General features: G+C 41.6%; 1 protein-coding gene across 1 annotated transcript in view; it reads left to right on the plus strand.

The window, feature by feature from the left end:
- RAB29 (RAB29, member RAS oncogene family) overlaps window positions 1-17,440 on the plus strand; it is a 328,586-nt gene that overhangs the window by 72,791 nt on the left and 238,355 nt on the right. The window lies entirely within an intron of this gene.

The following is a 17,440-nucleotide window of genomic DNA, read 5'->3' on the forward strand; positions in this document are numbered from 1 at the left end:
CCCAGCTTTCAGTAACGGGAAAAGATGTTAAAAAAGGGTATTTTTTTCACAAGCGTTTTTGGACTTTTGCGAGTTGCAAATAGTGGCAGTCAATATTTCCTATTTCTGTGGTTTGTACTTATTTGCGGGTAATGAGGGAAATAGGTGTCAAACACATAGGTTAACCTGGAAAGTTATACATTTCTAGACAAAATTCTGAATTCAACAAGAGAGCTTCATGCAAATCGCTCATTGTTTCCCAAAAGAAAGTAAGTAGGACAAAATAGAAATAGAAGACAATATTTCCATCTATAAATGTTTGCTCAGATGGGTTAACTACAAACTAACACACCGTTAAATTTGTCATACACTTCCAGTTTCAGAAATGTAAAGTTTTTATTGGTTGTCCAAAACACAGGATACACAGAACCATAAACTCAGCAGCAGCTTTTATTGATTTTGAATTTGTTCTGACTATGCATCCATTCATAAGGCAACATTTAGTGCATGATATATGGGTATCAAGGAAAGTTATGCATCTTTGAAATGTGGCTAAAAAAAATAACACTAGGTATAGTGGTTATTTATATAACTCTTCATTTGGGGTCACCCGCCCGAAGTCGACATGCCACATTCAAGTGGTTACAGCGTGTGCAAGCATGACACACATCCATCGCATGTCAGGCTAGACCCCCCTCTACACTCCCCTGCTTCCATTAGCAGGACTTCCCAGAAACGGAGGGCATTACACTGCCCAAACTCTGCACATCTGGACCAGACAGGAGGAGACAGGACTTCCGCAAGGGCAGTTTCTACTCCACAGACAACTTATCCTAAGCTGCTGCCGGCTTTGGGACCTCTCAGAGTGGGAACAAGCAACGCACCCGGTACTCCATACGAAACTTAATAGGGGCATAGGCCGACAGCTAATCACATGGCTTTATAAAGCAATTCGAGAACTCACAGCCGCTACATTCACCTCGTTACGACAGAAATGGGAGGAGGAGCTAGGGCGCCCATTTCATGACAAAGAATGGGAACAAGCCCTAGAATACCCAAAGAAAGTATTCCATAATGCTTGTTTTAAAAACATACAATTCTCCATACTACACTGGGCCTGGCTTACTCCGACACCGCTCCAGCGGTTCTACCCAGACACGCAATTGCTCTGCCCAAGATGCCACTCCCCAGATGCAACATTTATGCACATGATTTGGTCATGTCCCACAATACCACCCTATTGGAATACAATACACAAGGCACTGCAGGAATTAACAGGGATCACAGATATCCACACCTGGGAGGCCAGTGGAATTGGGATATTCCGCAGAAGGACAGACCCCCAAGATACAGACGTGCTCTGCCTCCCGGCCTTTCTACTGGCAAAGAGCAGGATCACAATGTATTGGAGAGCCCCAGAGGGGCCCCACTGGCAGCTAGGACAGGAGCAGTCAGTAAATTGAGCTCAGCTAAGCGGGACAAAATCAGGCGGGAGGAGGTTCAAGGAACAAGTAAAAATCGAATTTCCATGGAATGGGCTACACTGCTGCACCAATTCAGACAACATGCAGTCAGCAACCAGCAAACACAACCACACACCGACGCGACTGGGACCCCAGGCCAAGATGCATCAACACAGCCTAATCCACAGGCCGGCAGCACAGCGAATACCCCTATACCTCACAACAGCCTAATCCTGACAGCATCCCCACGAGATGAGGCAGATCTGCACGCAGCGCGTATGCTCAGTTATGCTATACCACAGGGAGGCCTTGCTCCCCCCACTAACCCCCTATGAAAAACTAATGCATCAGCATAATTCTCTCACTTTTGGACGCCCACCGATGGAGATGACCTCATTCAACCTACCCCAACCACCCCAGGTTTCTACCCCAGTTTGTTACCCAAGCCGGTAGTTTCAGGGACTGGACACCAACTAAAACACGTGACTCCTATATCATCTAAAGTAAGAGGCGCCATGACAAGGCATGCTCACACAAGGGAAACCAGTGGCTAGTATCACTATTCTTACACCATATTGTGTCCCTGAAAGACTGGTAAATCTTCACAGTGAAAATATGTAAAGCTGTCAGTTTCTACAACCTTGTTAATGTAAGATGCAATTGAAAACTCAATAAAATTGTTCGCAAAAAAATATAATCTTCATTTGGGGTTACCTATAATAGCAAGAAATTCAGACTGCATTTAGCAAAGTAGGTTTTTTATTGCTCGCTATCTTAAATTTGGAAGCGAGAAATGGAGAGAAGTTCAATGGAAAAGAAAAAAACATTCTACTATTATGTTTTACTATACTTCTATCTGTACAGACCAGATATGGTGGGTGGGCCTATCACCCGTGACAAGAAAAAACCCAAAATGCAGCGAGGACACATCAAGCTTTTTTCCTTAGCATTATAACCTCCCCGTATATGTTGTTAGGAGTGGTATATGGGTTGAGAGACGTCCTGCATCCACTGAAACCTACTAGACCCAGACATTCTTGAAAATTAGACACCGGAGGAGTTAAGGGTGTTGTGGGTCGCATCGATGTGCGGAATTTCTCTTACCCAGAATGCTCTGCAAACATTAGACTTTGGATAAAATAACAGATTTTTGCTCAGATTTCTAAGTGGAAGATCATGAATCTGCAGTGATTTACAAAAGTCTTACCACCCCTCATTCTCACACTTCTCCCTATATAATTTTCCTTGGAATTTCAATCTTTCTAGTTATCTGTAGTTTTTGGGTGCAGGGTCAATCCACAGCCAAGGAAAGGTACCAATTCCAAACAATTCTGAAAAGTAGACACTTGGGGGCATTCAGGTTGGTGTAGTTTGTGCAGATCCCACCGTTTTTGTTTCTTACCCAGAGTGGCATGCAATCATTAAACTTTGGCTAAAATAACCTATTGTTCACAGATTTATGACACTACAACGCATGCCGCATTTATCAAGCATCGCCTTACAATGCAATGCCTTTACCATCCATATACCTTTACCATGCATACCTTTACAACGCAAGGTAATTGTATGGTAAGGTAAGTGATATATATATTCATATTCAAAAGAGGTTGTGTTGCGACCAACACAAAAAAGCTTGCACTCCAAGATGTTTGTACCGCAATGATCTATTCAGCTGGCTGACGCGTTTTGCCCTGGCGTTCTTTGTCAAAGCCACACATAACATTGGAAGGTGCCCCAATTCCCTTAAAAACAATATGTCATCATAGACATGGTGAAAAGACTAACATACGTCACTCTTGTACTGCATGTATTACTGGCATTTGACAATAATGCGGATTGCGTGAATCTGAGCCAAAGTATTATGGAGAACAAGGCACATGTTGTTATTAGATCGTGATTTTTACAATTGTTGCAATATTTAATAATGAAAAATTACCACATACACATTTCATACAGCTGCTGATTGGCAGAAAAAAGAAACATATCAGATGAATTTCAAGTTTAAATATTGCGGTTACAAACCCACTGATCTCCGGAGACAAAAGATTACAACATGATCATTTCATTAAACTGCCAAGCGGCAGAAAAATATATTCATTCATACTCCAGCTTCAACCCGCAGTTTCAAACCCATCCGTCTGTTCACAATCACTACATCCAAATGTTATTACATACCACGCCAAGTGGCTTTGTGGCTCAGATCTAAAACCTATGAAAGATTTTTATTTGTTAAGAATTTTTTTATCATAACACAAACAAGAGTGACAAAATGAAAAACATATAAAGAATTGGTAATCCCAAGTGAACTATAAGTGCTAAACAAATAGAACAAAACGAAAAAAAATACACCCAATATACTCAGTATGGGCATTATCTGCGGTATAGGCAAATATGCAGATGCAGCAAGATGTCAATGCCCATGGCAACAACAAATGTCAAAAAACAAAAGAGCAGGAGAAGAGCAGGTAACACAAACACTAGAAACAGACTAAACTAAACATGGTGGTTATTTCGGAGGGCCCACAAGAGATTTCATATCCTTCAATGATTCCTGACATAAACAATCTTGGCGGTCATAACATGAGCCCATGCTATTTCCATCTGTGTCCAATGACAGGCAGTGGATAAACACAGTCCGAAATCTCAACCAGTGGCCCCATGAATCTCCTCATCTTGGTTGAGACCCCTGGATATTTGCTATTAAGCATGATGATGTATTCTTACTCCATTCTCCTCAAAGTGCCCTCTGTCACCTCCTCCTACGTTCTTCAAGAACCTGTCAATTCCAAAAAAGGAAATCTCATCAGTATTCAATATGTTTACCTGGTGCCAGTGCCGAGTAACGGGGTAACTAGGATCCTTGTTTTTTATCACACGCAACTGCTCCAAAATTCTTTTCTTGACAGGAAAAATTCCACAAGGACAAATCAGCACATACGCCACAAAGATGTTGTTGCAGTTTATACATTTCATGATTTTCACCTTTCTATTCTGCCTGTGGGTAACATGAATGTTTTCTCATTCGTCTTGTGGGAGCCCGCTTTACATTTCCCGCGTTTAAAAAGAAACTGTTGTTCTCTGAGCCACAATCCTGAGTTTCCCTGTTGTTTAATGGGGTACTGTGCCACAACATCCCTCAGCGATCTACATTTCTTGTAGGTTATTAAAGGGCGAGGGCTGACTAAATTACCAATGACTTGATCTGACGTGACCAAATGCCAGTGTTTTCTCAAAACCTTTAAAAGGTCTGATGGTGCTATTCCTGATCTGATGTTCCTTTTAGGTCTGGCGTTAGCCAAGACCTTTTGATTTTACAAAAATTGCATTTATATTTTACTTAATTAAAGGGACTTTCGTCCACATCTCTTCATCCATTGGTTATCCACCCAGTACAGAATATAGCATGGAGCAATGGATAGCCTGCTTCAGCCACTGGTTAACTTCAATTTGAGTGCCTACATTTTGCTCTTTCACAATGAACACAACTGCACACATAGTAGTTATTACAGCATAACAGATTGCATCCGTTTGAAACTGTTCTGTATTAAGTTGTGGGATTTTTACTATGCATGCAGTACACAAACCAAAAGTTTCAATATTATACATATGAATTCATAAGCGGACAATAATTTTGAACACATTTAATCTGGACAGAGTATCACAATGGATCTTTAATAAACTTTGTCCTGGAAGAAAATCAGCCTTTATTGTGTGCAATTTGCAGCACTTGTTTTTTCATTTCTTTCCTTCTTTCTTTGTTTCTTTCTTTCTCTCTTGCCTTCTTTCTTTCCTTCTTTTCATTTATTTTCTCCTCTCTTTCTTTTCTTTATTCTTTCTTTTCATCTTTCTTTCTATATTTCCTTCCTTCTTACTTTCCATCTTTCCTCTCTTCTTTCTTTCCATCTTTCTTTCCTTCCTTTTCCTTTCTCTTTCATTTCCTTTTTCTTTCTTTTCTTCTTTCAATCTTTTTTATTTCTTTCCATCTTTACTTCCTTTCCTTCCTGCCTATGTTCTTTCCTTCATTCTTTCCTTCCGTTTTTCTTTCATTTCTTCTTTCTTTTCTTCTTTCTTTCCGTCTTTTTATTCTTTATTCTTTCTTTCTTTCTTTCTTACTTTCTTTCTTTCTTTCTTTCTTTCTTTCTTTCTTTCTTTCTTTCTCAAAGGCAAGAGGCTGGAAGTCAATGGCAAAATTATGGTCTTATCTATGTCTGTGTTAGCCAACACCTTTTGATTTTACCAAAATTGTGTGTATGACACTGTTACTTTTAGAGATTTTCAGCCACACCTCATCCATTTTTCTGTGGTTCAGTCATTCACATTTTTCTCCAAACCACTAAGCATGCATCAATCAAGGAGCATGCATCAGCCAACTTCAATCAAAGGCTGGCTTCCTATGGATTAGGGCATGCTTCCCTTTCACAATGAGCATATCCACACACAAAGTAGTTCCTTCAAGTGCCATTGTAATATGTGCTTTCTTGAAACCCCGAAAACATTTTTGCCTTTAGTCAGTTTATTCAGTGTTTTAGATTGACAATGACCAGACAGCTTCCTGAACAATAACATTTTGCAAAAACCTTGACAAAACAAAAGAAGAGTTTCCAATAGGAACAACAACACCAGACCTATCAGCTTTTCCAATGAGTGTTGGCTTAGGATTAAAATTTGGACTGTGCAATGAACAGCAACGCAGAGGGCTTTGAAGGATTCTATTCTTGCAACCAGTAACCTTTAGAGCCGAGGTAAATTTGGCCCTGTCTGTTCAGTCTAAGAATCTGTTTGGCAGGGCATTTTGAACTCACTGAAGTGTGTTGATTAAGAGTTTTGCAAGCTTGATGGACAGCCACTTCGCCTCATCTAATAGCCCAATTTACAACGCGCCAGGGGGTGTGTTTGCACAGTGGTGCAGGGAGGGGCCACACATAGCAAGTGTGCAAACGCACCCCCTGGCACATTGTAAATTGGGGGATTAAGTCCCCTTCAATCCTGTAGGTCCCTGGTGGCCAACTAGCCCACCAGGTACCTCCAATATGCGCCAGGGAGCTGCGTTGCAGAGAGATGTTCAGAGGCCACGCCCCTTTTTACACCTCTGCAACGCAGCTCTGTGCGCTTACTGGAGGTACCTGGTGGGCTAGTTGGCCCTCAGGGACCCTCAGGACTCAAGGGGAATTAATCCCCCAAGTTAAAACCCGCCAGGGGGCGCGTTTGCACAGTGGTGAAGGGAGGGGGAGGGGCCTGATGTGACATGTGTGTACTTATGCAATCACTCCGCTAAAACCCAAGCACTTATAAATTCACCATGCACTCTCCTTGCTGCACTCTAATCATCCAGTCACTACCCATGCACTCATGCAATGACTCATGCACTAACTCATGCACTGCTACAATACCCTGAGCAGTACCCATGCAGTCCAGCCATCGCTCTGTCACTACCCATGCACTCCTCCAATCATCCAACGCGCACCATGTACTTATCCAATCACTCCGCCACAACCCAGGCACTTATAAATTCACCATGCACTGTCCTTGCAGTACTCTAATCATCCAGTGACATGACCCAGGCAGTACCTCATTCCAAATGCAGAGGAGGTCATGCTAATTACAGGGGTACCCCAATGCATAGTGTTCCCTAGGGTATGTAGGCGTTTTCACTGTATTCTTCTACGTGTCTTTTAGCAAAGCACTGGCTCTGGTCCTGGTTATTCAGAGTCGGTTACCACCAGTACCCGTCAGTAAAAGATTGGGGGCACAGGAGGACTTTCTGCTCCTATGTTGGTTCTTTCTGCACATCTTTTGCTTCTTCCTGCATTTTTCTTCGTCTTTCTGGACTTTTGTTGCCTCTTTCTGCATTTGTCTTGCTTCTTTCTGCGTTTTTCTTCCTCTTTCTTCACATGACCTAACTTTGTGGGCATAGTTAGAAATTCGCATTTAAAAAACGATTGAAATTCACTAAAAAAACATAGGTTTCAGGCACGTTATAGTTAGAAATTAGCATTTAAAAAACCTTAGAAATTCACAGAAAAAAACATAGGTTTCAGGGACGTTATAGTTAGTTGGACATTTCACTCGTATAAACCATAGAAATTCCCCCGTTATAGTTAGTTCATCTAACTGTACCTCACACCCTCGCAATGCACTGCTGATGATGTCACATATTACATCACATATGACATGGTCATTGACATCACTGATTACATCACTGATGACATCTCAAATGACATTACTGATGACATCATCCACGTCAAAATCTGATGCACCTCCTCACACTCTAATATAACCTTTGATACACCCACTGTAAAATACAGACTACCATTCTCAAAACCATCGACACACCAATACCAGTTACTACATATGCACTCACTGATTCCTAGGTCTACACACACATCCACTCATTCACCCATAAAATCACTCATACATGCAGTCACTCATCAATACAACACTATCGTATGCACTCATACAACTATACAGACACTCACACACCGCCACTCATCCATGGAGTTACTCACACACCTAGTCAAAGAATCAATCACACTCCCATTTCCTCACCTATACAGTTATACACACACCACCTCACTTATTCAAACATATACTAACACATACTTACTCTCTTATACAATCACTGATACAAGGTACACACTCATCCATACAGCCACTCTCACAATCACTGACTCTCACGTATACTCATTTATATACTCCAACTCTGACATACATTGCCTTTTACATATGTAGTTACTTGGACATGTACACTGAGACATCCAATCTCTCACCAACACACCCATACACACACTCACCCACCCATACAGCTGTTTACACATGCACTCTTGAACCCATACACCCAGTGAATCAACCAATCACACATATATGCACAGAATCACACACCTCCCACCCTACCACACACACACTCAGTCTCCCCTACAAATACTCAGGCAACCAATAAATAACCCATATAGACACTCATGTAGCTACTGACCAACACATGCAGCAGCTTACACAACAACCGACATACTGATTCACACATTCAGACAGTTTAGTCACTAACCCATGCATTCAGTAAGACACATTTAATCACTCACTTATACAGTCAGTCACGCACCTACTAAATCCTTCATCCAGACACTTATACACCCACTCATTCTTCAATACACCATGGCATATATATAAAACATATTTAAACTTTACAGAAACACACAGTCACTGGATGATGTCAGCAGTGATGTCAGCAGTGATGTCTTTTGATATGTCAACAAGGAATGTTAGCTGTGCACTGCTGTAGTTAAATAGGTGGGTAAACCAAATGTATCTTGCTCCTGGGATTTACTCCCCGCCCGGGAGTATATTGAAAAACTGCGCAGGATAGCACCGACACTAGATGTGCGGGTGTCTCCTAGGGCACTGATTCAGGTGCTGGAAACATCCAGCAAGCGATTTGTCAATAAAGTTTTTTTTCAATAAAGTTTTCTTGAAACGGTTTCTTGTGTGTTTTTTCAAAGTATTTTATTCATACTTTTACAAAGATGCACTGTTTGATGAATTTCTCATAACTATTCAATTCTTCAAATGCTCAATCACAACAATCCTTCCAATGCATATCGGCGCATTGCCTTCATCAGGGAAGTCTGTAATGTAAAATGTATATCTGTAACTCCTCTATATCACACAGATATTAATATAATCAACAAAAATAGATACTCGACACACTTAATATTAACCAATATAGTAACCACGTTCATGTCAGTGTTACATGCCTATTACTATTAGTCTTCAGTAAATAAGAAATCAGTAGCTATTTGGGTAAACCATTAAGGCACAGTTATCTAAAAAATAGATTATGCAGAATGATAAAAATGTAACAGAAACTCAACATATTGTCATGTTAGTAAAGGGGAAACAAATGCTATATATGTCTTGAACATGCAAGCGGTTCGTACGATAGCAAGCTAATAATGTCAGCTGATGGATAAATGGTATATAATACAAGGCTAACGTTCGCTACAACACTGGATGGCATTGAGACCTTTGTCGTGGTCTATTGAGGTGTATAGTGACACGTCGATTGTGATGAGCAAATAATTTGGTTGCCATTGCGTATCCATGAGTATGTGAAGGAATTCCCCTGTGTCTTTGATATATGAGCTTAATGTTGGAACAATCGGTGCCAAGAAGAAATCTACATATGTAGATACATTTTCATATAAACTGCAGCAGCTGGATATAATTCGGTGTCCTGGTGGTCTGTTCAATGTCTTGTGTACTTTCGGAAGAAAGTACATCGTAGGGACTATAGGATTGTCCAACATCAGAAAATTGATTTCATCTTCTGATATTCCAATTTTTTTCTCAAGTCCATCATAAGTTAATTCATAGGATTTTTCTTCCGAACCTTGTAGTTTTTTTCTTCGATGAGTTGGCGCATAGCTTCTTCTATATAGTGTTGTTTCTCCATTATCACGATGTTTCCACCCTTGTCGGTTTTATTTCAATTTGAATGTTGTTTTTAAGTGTTTGAATTGCTGCACAGTCCTTTTTTGTTAAATTTTCTTTGTTTTTGAGTTGAAACATTTCACATAGTATATGTCCTAGAATGTTTTTGCGGAAAGAGCTACATAGGGAGCACTACTTGCTCTCTAAAAAAATGCATATTGGAACACACAAGAACCATACAAAACTCAGACCATAGATATGCCATGGCGAAACATCTTAGCACCCATGAAGACAAGACTTGGCTGGACATAAAGTACTCTGGGCTAGCGATGATTTCCCTGCATGAGCGAGGAGGGAATAGAACTCAAAAACTCAGGCGTTTTGAGTCCAGGCTAATTATAAGATTTAAAACCAAACATCCCCTAGGCCTGAACGGGGATGAAGAGATGTATGTACACCTATGAATATACAAATTGTGAGATATAAGAACATACTAACCAAATGGACATAAGAACTGAGCTTCAAAATAATGAGGACAATTACATCTGTCTAGTGTGCACATCCCTCCCATTCTCATTGCCACAACCAACTACCCCCTGCACATTCCCTGTCTTCCTGGTAAAATGTAAACGCAATGTACTATGACTATGGTCATGCTGTCCTGCTAATGAGAACAACATTGCATTGATCAATTAAGGCACTCAGCCGTAATTGCAGTTGGACACTCAGTCGACATAGGAGCCCTTAAGTCGGCCGAATCATCCGAATTCGGAATTCGATCGCAATTGTGTCACTGGACACACAATGTGTGCGCACATGTATTTATAGTCTTCACACACTTCTAGTGCTCACTATACATAGTGATCAATACGATGGTGTAATCATGGAGCAGGGAAAAATTGATCAATAAAGTTTCTTGAAAAGATAAAGAACATGTCTTTAAGATAAAACTACCCCACTCAGAATGCACTTTTCTAAATGATAGTGTGCACATGTATAAAAACGAGAAACTGATAAAGGACTTCTTGTTTACACTACCGTGATCAAGAACAGAGTTTGAAACGCGTAGGAGATTTTCATTTGAATAAACAACTTTAAAGCCAAAAGGAGTGCTGCGTTAATCATCTGTGCGGGGTGATATATATATATTACCTACTGGCGGTGGCCAGTAGGTAGTTATAGGTAGGACTTAGTTTCCATTCAATATCTTTGGCGCCGGTTGCCAAATCTTTGCGAAATTTTCAAAACTAGTGACCCGTCCCAGTCAGCTCCTCTCTTGAAAGTTTCAAGGTGATTCGACAAGCAGGGGCTGAGAAAAAAGGGGGGTACCAAAACACATTTTTCCCATTTAATTTTCCAAAGGAAACTTTAGACACAGCTGCAGCCTGAACTGCTGAACGGAATTACACCAACTTTGGCAAAAAGGTGGCCCTTGGTTCAGAAAGAGCCCTTTTTTAAATGGTATAAATCCGTTCAGTAGTTCCTGAGAAATTTGAAAAAGAAAAGGTTTCGATATATAGGGACGCGGTGGAGTCGCGACCCTTGCTGAGCACGAGTTGGGGTATTAAGTACCCTTAAATCCTGAGGGTCCCTGGGGCCCAACTAGCCCACCAAGTACCTACAGTAAGCACAACAGAGTTGCATTGCAGAGAGGTGAAAAAGGGGCGTGGTCTCGGACCACCTCTCTGCAATGCAGCTCTGTCGTGCTTACTGTAGGTACCTGGTGGGCTAGTTGGGCCCCAGGGACCCTCAGGATTCAAGGGGACTTAATCCCCAACTTAAAACATGCTACGGGGAGCGTTTGCACACTTGTCACATCAGGCCCCACCCCCTCCCTTCACCACTATTCAAAGGGCCCTCTGGTGCATTGTAAGTTGAGGGATTAAGTCCCCTTGAATCCTGAGGGTCCCTTGGGTCCAACTAGCCCACCAGGTTCCTCCAGTAAGCGCCACAGAGCTGCGTTGCAGAGAGGTGTAAAAAGGGGCGTGGCCTTGGACCACCACTCTGCAACGCAGCTCTGTGGCACTTACTGGAGGTACCTGGTGGGCTAGTTGGCCCCCATGGGCCCTTAGGATTCAAGGGGAATTAATCCCCCAACTTAAAACCTGCCTGGGAGCGTGTTTGCACAGTGGTGAAGGGAGGGGGAGGGACTAATGTGACATGCGTGTACTTATCCGATCACTCCGCCAAAACCCAAGCACTTATAAATTCACCATGCACTCCTTGCAGTACTCTAATCATCCAGTCAGTACCCATGCATTCATGCAATGACCCATGCACTAACTCATGCACTGCTACAATCCACTGAGCACTACCCATGCAGTCCAGCCATCGCCCTTCAGTGTCCATGCACTCCTTCAATCACCCAGCCAGCACCATGTACTTATCCAATCACTCCACTAAAACCAAAGCACTTATAAATTCACCATGCACTCTCCTTGCAGTACTCTAATCTTCCAGTCAGTACCCATGTACTCATGGAATGGCCCAAGCACTAACACATGCACTGGTACAATCCCCTAAGCACTTCCCATGCAGATGTCTAGACACCTACACACTACTGATTCACTCCTCTAATTACCCGGGTAGTACCCATGCACTCCTCCAATCACCCAGCCAGCACTATGTACTTATCCAATCACTCCGCCAAAACCCAAGCAGTTATAAAATCACCATGCACTGTCCTTGCAGCACTCTAATCATCCAGTCACTACCCATGTACTCATGCAATGACCCACATGCACTGCTGCAATCCATTGAAAACTACCTATGCAGTCCAGTAATCTTCCTGGTACTACCTATGCAGTCCTCCAATCGCCCAGCCAGTCCTATGTCCTTATCCAATCACTGCGCCAAAGCCCAAGAACTTATATATTCACCATGCACTCTCTTCGCAGTTCTCTAATCATCCAGTCACTACCCATGTAGTCATGCAATGATCCAGGCACTAACACATTCACTGCTACAATCCCTGTGTACTACCCATGCAGTCGTCTAACCACCTACACACTTCTCATTAGCTCCTCAAATTTCCCTGGTAGTACCCATGCAGTCCAGAATTCACCCTGTCACTCCCTGTGCAGTCCTCCAGTCACCCAGCCACTACCATGTACTAATCCAAACACTCCGCCAATACCCAAGCACTTATAAACTCACTCAGGCACTCTCCTTGCAGTATTCTAATCTTTCAGTCAGTAGCTATGTACTCATGCAATGATCCAGGCACTAACTGATCACTGTTACAATCCCATATGCCCTACCCATACAGTCCTGTACCCACTTACACATTTCTCATTTGCTCTTTCAATTCCCCAGGTGGTACCCAGGCAGTCCTGCAATCACACTGTCACTCCCTGTGCACTCCTCCACTCACCCAGCCACTACCTTGTACTAATCCAAACACTCCTTCAATACCCAAGCATTTATAAATTCACCACGCACTCTCCTTGCGGTACTCTAATTATCCACTCAGTACCCATGTACTCATGCAATGACCCAGTCACTAACACATGCACTGTTGCAATACCTTGAGGACTACCTATGCAGTCCAGTAATCTCCCTGGTTCTATCTATGCAGTCCTCCAATCACCCAGCCAATCCTATCTGCTTATTCAATCATTGTGCCAAAACCCAAGCACTTATAAAATCACCATGCACTCTCCTTGTAGCACTCTAATCATCCAGTCACTACTCGTACTCATGCATGACCCTGGCATTAATTCATGGCAAATACAGAGGAGGTCTTGCTAATCACAGGAGTACCCCAACGCATAGTGTTTCCTAGTGTATGTAGGTGTTTTCACTGTATTCTAAGTGTCTTTTAACATAGCACAGGCTCTAGGCCTGGTTAGTCAGAGTCAGTTACCACCAGTACCCATCAGCAAAACGTTGAGCGCATAGGAGGAATTTCTGCTCCTCAGTTGGTTCTTTCGGCACACCTCTTCTTCTTCCTGCACTTTTCTTCGTATTTCTGGACTTCTGTTGCCTCTTTCTGGATTTGTTGTGCTTCTTTCTGCGCTTTTCTTCCTCTTTCTTCACATGTCCTGCCTTTTTAGGCATAGTTAGAAATTAGCATTTTAAAAAACCTTAGAAATTCACTGAAAAAAACCACAGGTTTCAGGGACGTTATAGTTAGAAATTAACATTTAAAAAACCTTTGAAATTCACTGAAAAAACAATAGGTTTCAGGGACGTTATAGTTATAAATTTTTATTTAAAAAACATTTGAAATTCACTGAAAAAACCATAGGTTTCAAAGGGCGTTATAGTTAGTTGGAGAATTCACTCGTACAAAACCATAGAAATTTGGCTGTTATAGTTAGTAGACCTAACTATAACTCGCTCCCCCGCAATGCACTGCTGATGACGTCACATATTACATCACTCAGTGACATCACTCATGACATCACTCGTGATCTCTCAAATGACATCACTGATGACATCTTCCACATGATCATCTAATGCACCTCCTCCTACCCTAATAAAACCTTTCATACACCCACTCTAAAATACAGACCACCAATATCGAAACCATAGACAGACCAATAGCAGTTAGTACATACCTGCTCAGTGATTCATATGTCTACACATACATCCACCCACTAACCCATGCAGTCACTCATACACACAGTCATTCATCTATACAGCCACTGATATATCTACTCATACACCCATATAGACACTCACACACTGCCACTCACCCAAAGAGTTGCTCATACACCTGGTCAGTCATGCCAAGAAACTATCACACACCCATTCACTTGCTTATACAATCGTACACACACCACCACACTTATTTATACAGATACTAACACATACTTACTCTCTTAAACAATCACTCACTCTCACATATAGTCATTTATATACTTCAAAAGTCACATATACTGCTTTAAAACATATGCAGTTACTCACACATGCACCACTGAGACATCCATTCACTCACCAACACACCCATATACACACTCACCCACCCATATAGCTGTTTCCATATGCACTCTTGAACCCATACACCCAGTAAAACAACCACTCACATATCTATGCACAGAGTCACACACATCCCCACCCACTCACAAAGACACTCAGGCACCCATACAGATACTCAGACAACCAAAAAATAACCCATATAGACAGTCATGTAGCTACTCACCAAGCCATGCAGCCACTTACACACCAACTAACAGACTTATAAAGACATTCACACAGTTAAGTCACTGACTCATGCATTCAGTAAGACACATTTAATCACTCACTTATTCAGTCAGTCACACACCTACGAAATCATCCATTCCGACACTCATACACCCACTCATACTTCAATACACCTTGGCTTATATATATATATATATATATAAAACATATTTTTATACTTTACAGAAACACACATTCACTGGATGTATATATATATATATATATATATATATATATATATATATATATGTATATATATATCCCAAAAGTTCGAAAAACCCAGGCAAGCCAAGGAAAGACGAAAAGTTGAATAGAACCACCAACTCCGTACTGATCTTTTCAGTGCATTTTATTGTGCATAGTTGTAAGCCCACAAGTCGCCATGACGCGTTTCACCTCAGCCGAGGCTTGATCACATGTCATGTCAAGGAGATAGAAAACGGCATTTATAGTGCAGGCAACCAATAGCAAACTGATACAATTTCAAAAATTTGCAAAGACCAACAGACACTGTTTATATATATATACAATAAAAAAACAAAGGTTACATGGACATTATAGTTAGGCACAGATTTCACTCATTTAAAACTATTGAAATTCAGCAGATACAGTTACCTCAGCTAACTATAACGTACGCCCCTGCAATGCACTGCTTATGACCTCATACTCACATATTACATAACTCATGACATGGTCAGTGACATCATTGATGACATTTCAAATGATATCACTGATGACATCATCCATTGATTGTGAGTGTTAAACATATATGCTAAGGTACTAAAAAGGTTACATTACTGTACTTTGTGTACTACTAATGAGTGGTAATATTTCTAACATATATTATGTGAGTGGCTGTGTGACTGTGTGTATCCATGTGTGAGTGGATGTCTGAGTGGCTGTCTAGGTGTGTGAGTGTGTGTATGGGAGAATAGGGTGAATAAGTGGGTATGTGAGTATCTGTATGGGTGAATAAGTGGGTGTGTGAGTCACTGTATGGATATGGGAGTGGCTGTGTGATTGGCTGTATAGGTGCATGAGTGGGTATGTGAGTGGTTCTATGAATAAGTTAGTGGGTGTGTGAGTGCCTGTATTGTTGAGTGAGTGTATGAGTGGCTGGATGGGTATGTGAGGGGCTGTATGGGTCTCTAAGTGGATATTTGAGTGGATGTATCAGTGACTAAGTGGCTGTGTGAGTGACCATATGGTCGAGTGACTGTGTAAGTGGCAGTAGGGGTGAAGGAGTGGCTGCTTGAGAGGGTGTTTGATTAACTGATTGGTTGTCTGAGTGTCTATGTGAGTGGTTATATGCATGAGTGATTGGCTCTTTTGAGAGGCTGTATGGATGAGTGACTGGGTGTGTGAGTGGTTGTATGGGTGAATAAGTGGATATGTGCGTGAGTGGATGGATGGGTGAGTGAGTAGCTGTATGGGTGAGTGTGTGGCTGTGTGATTAGGTGTATGGGAAGTGAGTAGCTGTATGCGTGGCTATATGGGTGTATAAGTGGCTCAATGGATCAGTGAGTGGGTGAGTGAGTGGTTGTATGGGTGTTTGAGTGGGTATATGAGTTGTGTGGGTGTGTGAATGGATGTGTGAGTAGTTCTGTGGATGATATCATCAGTGAAGTCATTTGAGATGTCATCAGTGGTATCATAAGCGATGTCACTGGCCATGCCATGAGTGATGTAATATTTGAGGTCATAAGCAGTTCATTGCAGGTGTGTACATTATAGTTTGCTAGAGAACACTACAAAAATAGTGCCCACAAACTTAAATCTAGACCTAAGTAACACAAACTCAATACTTGAAATCACGGGAACCAGTGAGGAGGAAAGGACAAAGGAGAATTCAACTAGTAATACAGAGACAAAACTTTCACGACGTATGAAGAAAAAACAAAAAAAACAATTAAAATGTCAAAAGTCCGCACAAAATATAAGAAACATGGCTCGGCTTACATATGAGCCTATAGAGGGCACAGATAAACCACCTGTCAGTCAGGAAAGGCCAACATCATGCAAACTTTACCCGATATTTATCAAAAATAAAATCCAAAATAACTCCACGAGTAAAGATGAGCACATAGACAAGGCAACATTAAGATCATCATGGTCGCAGGTCTTGCCATACTCAAGAAGCGGCAGCTCAACAAAGGAAATTGCACCAATAACAAATGAACAGGAAAATAAATCCGAAGATGGGGCCGACAAGGAAACTATAAGTTAGGGAAGTAAAAATCATAGAATCGTGCAAACTACCTCGGATCATTCCACAGAGACGATAGAGCCTAAAGACATAACATGGACGGAACCCTCGTTTAGAACCACACCAACTCCAGTAAATGCCAGTAACAGCTCTTGAAACAATCCTACAACCGTAGTATAAATCA

This window comes from Lissotriton helveticus, chromosome 5_1 (genome assembly GCF_964261635.1).
Source record: "Lissotriton helveticus chromosome 5_1, aLisHel1.1, whole genome shotgun sequence".
Lineage (NCBI taxonomy): Eukaryota > Metazoa > Chordata > Amphibia > Caudata > Salamandridae > Lissotriton > Lissotriton helveticus.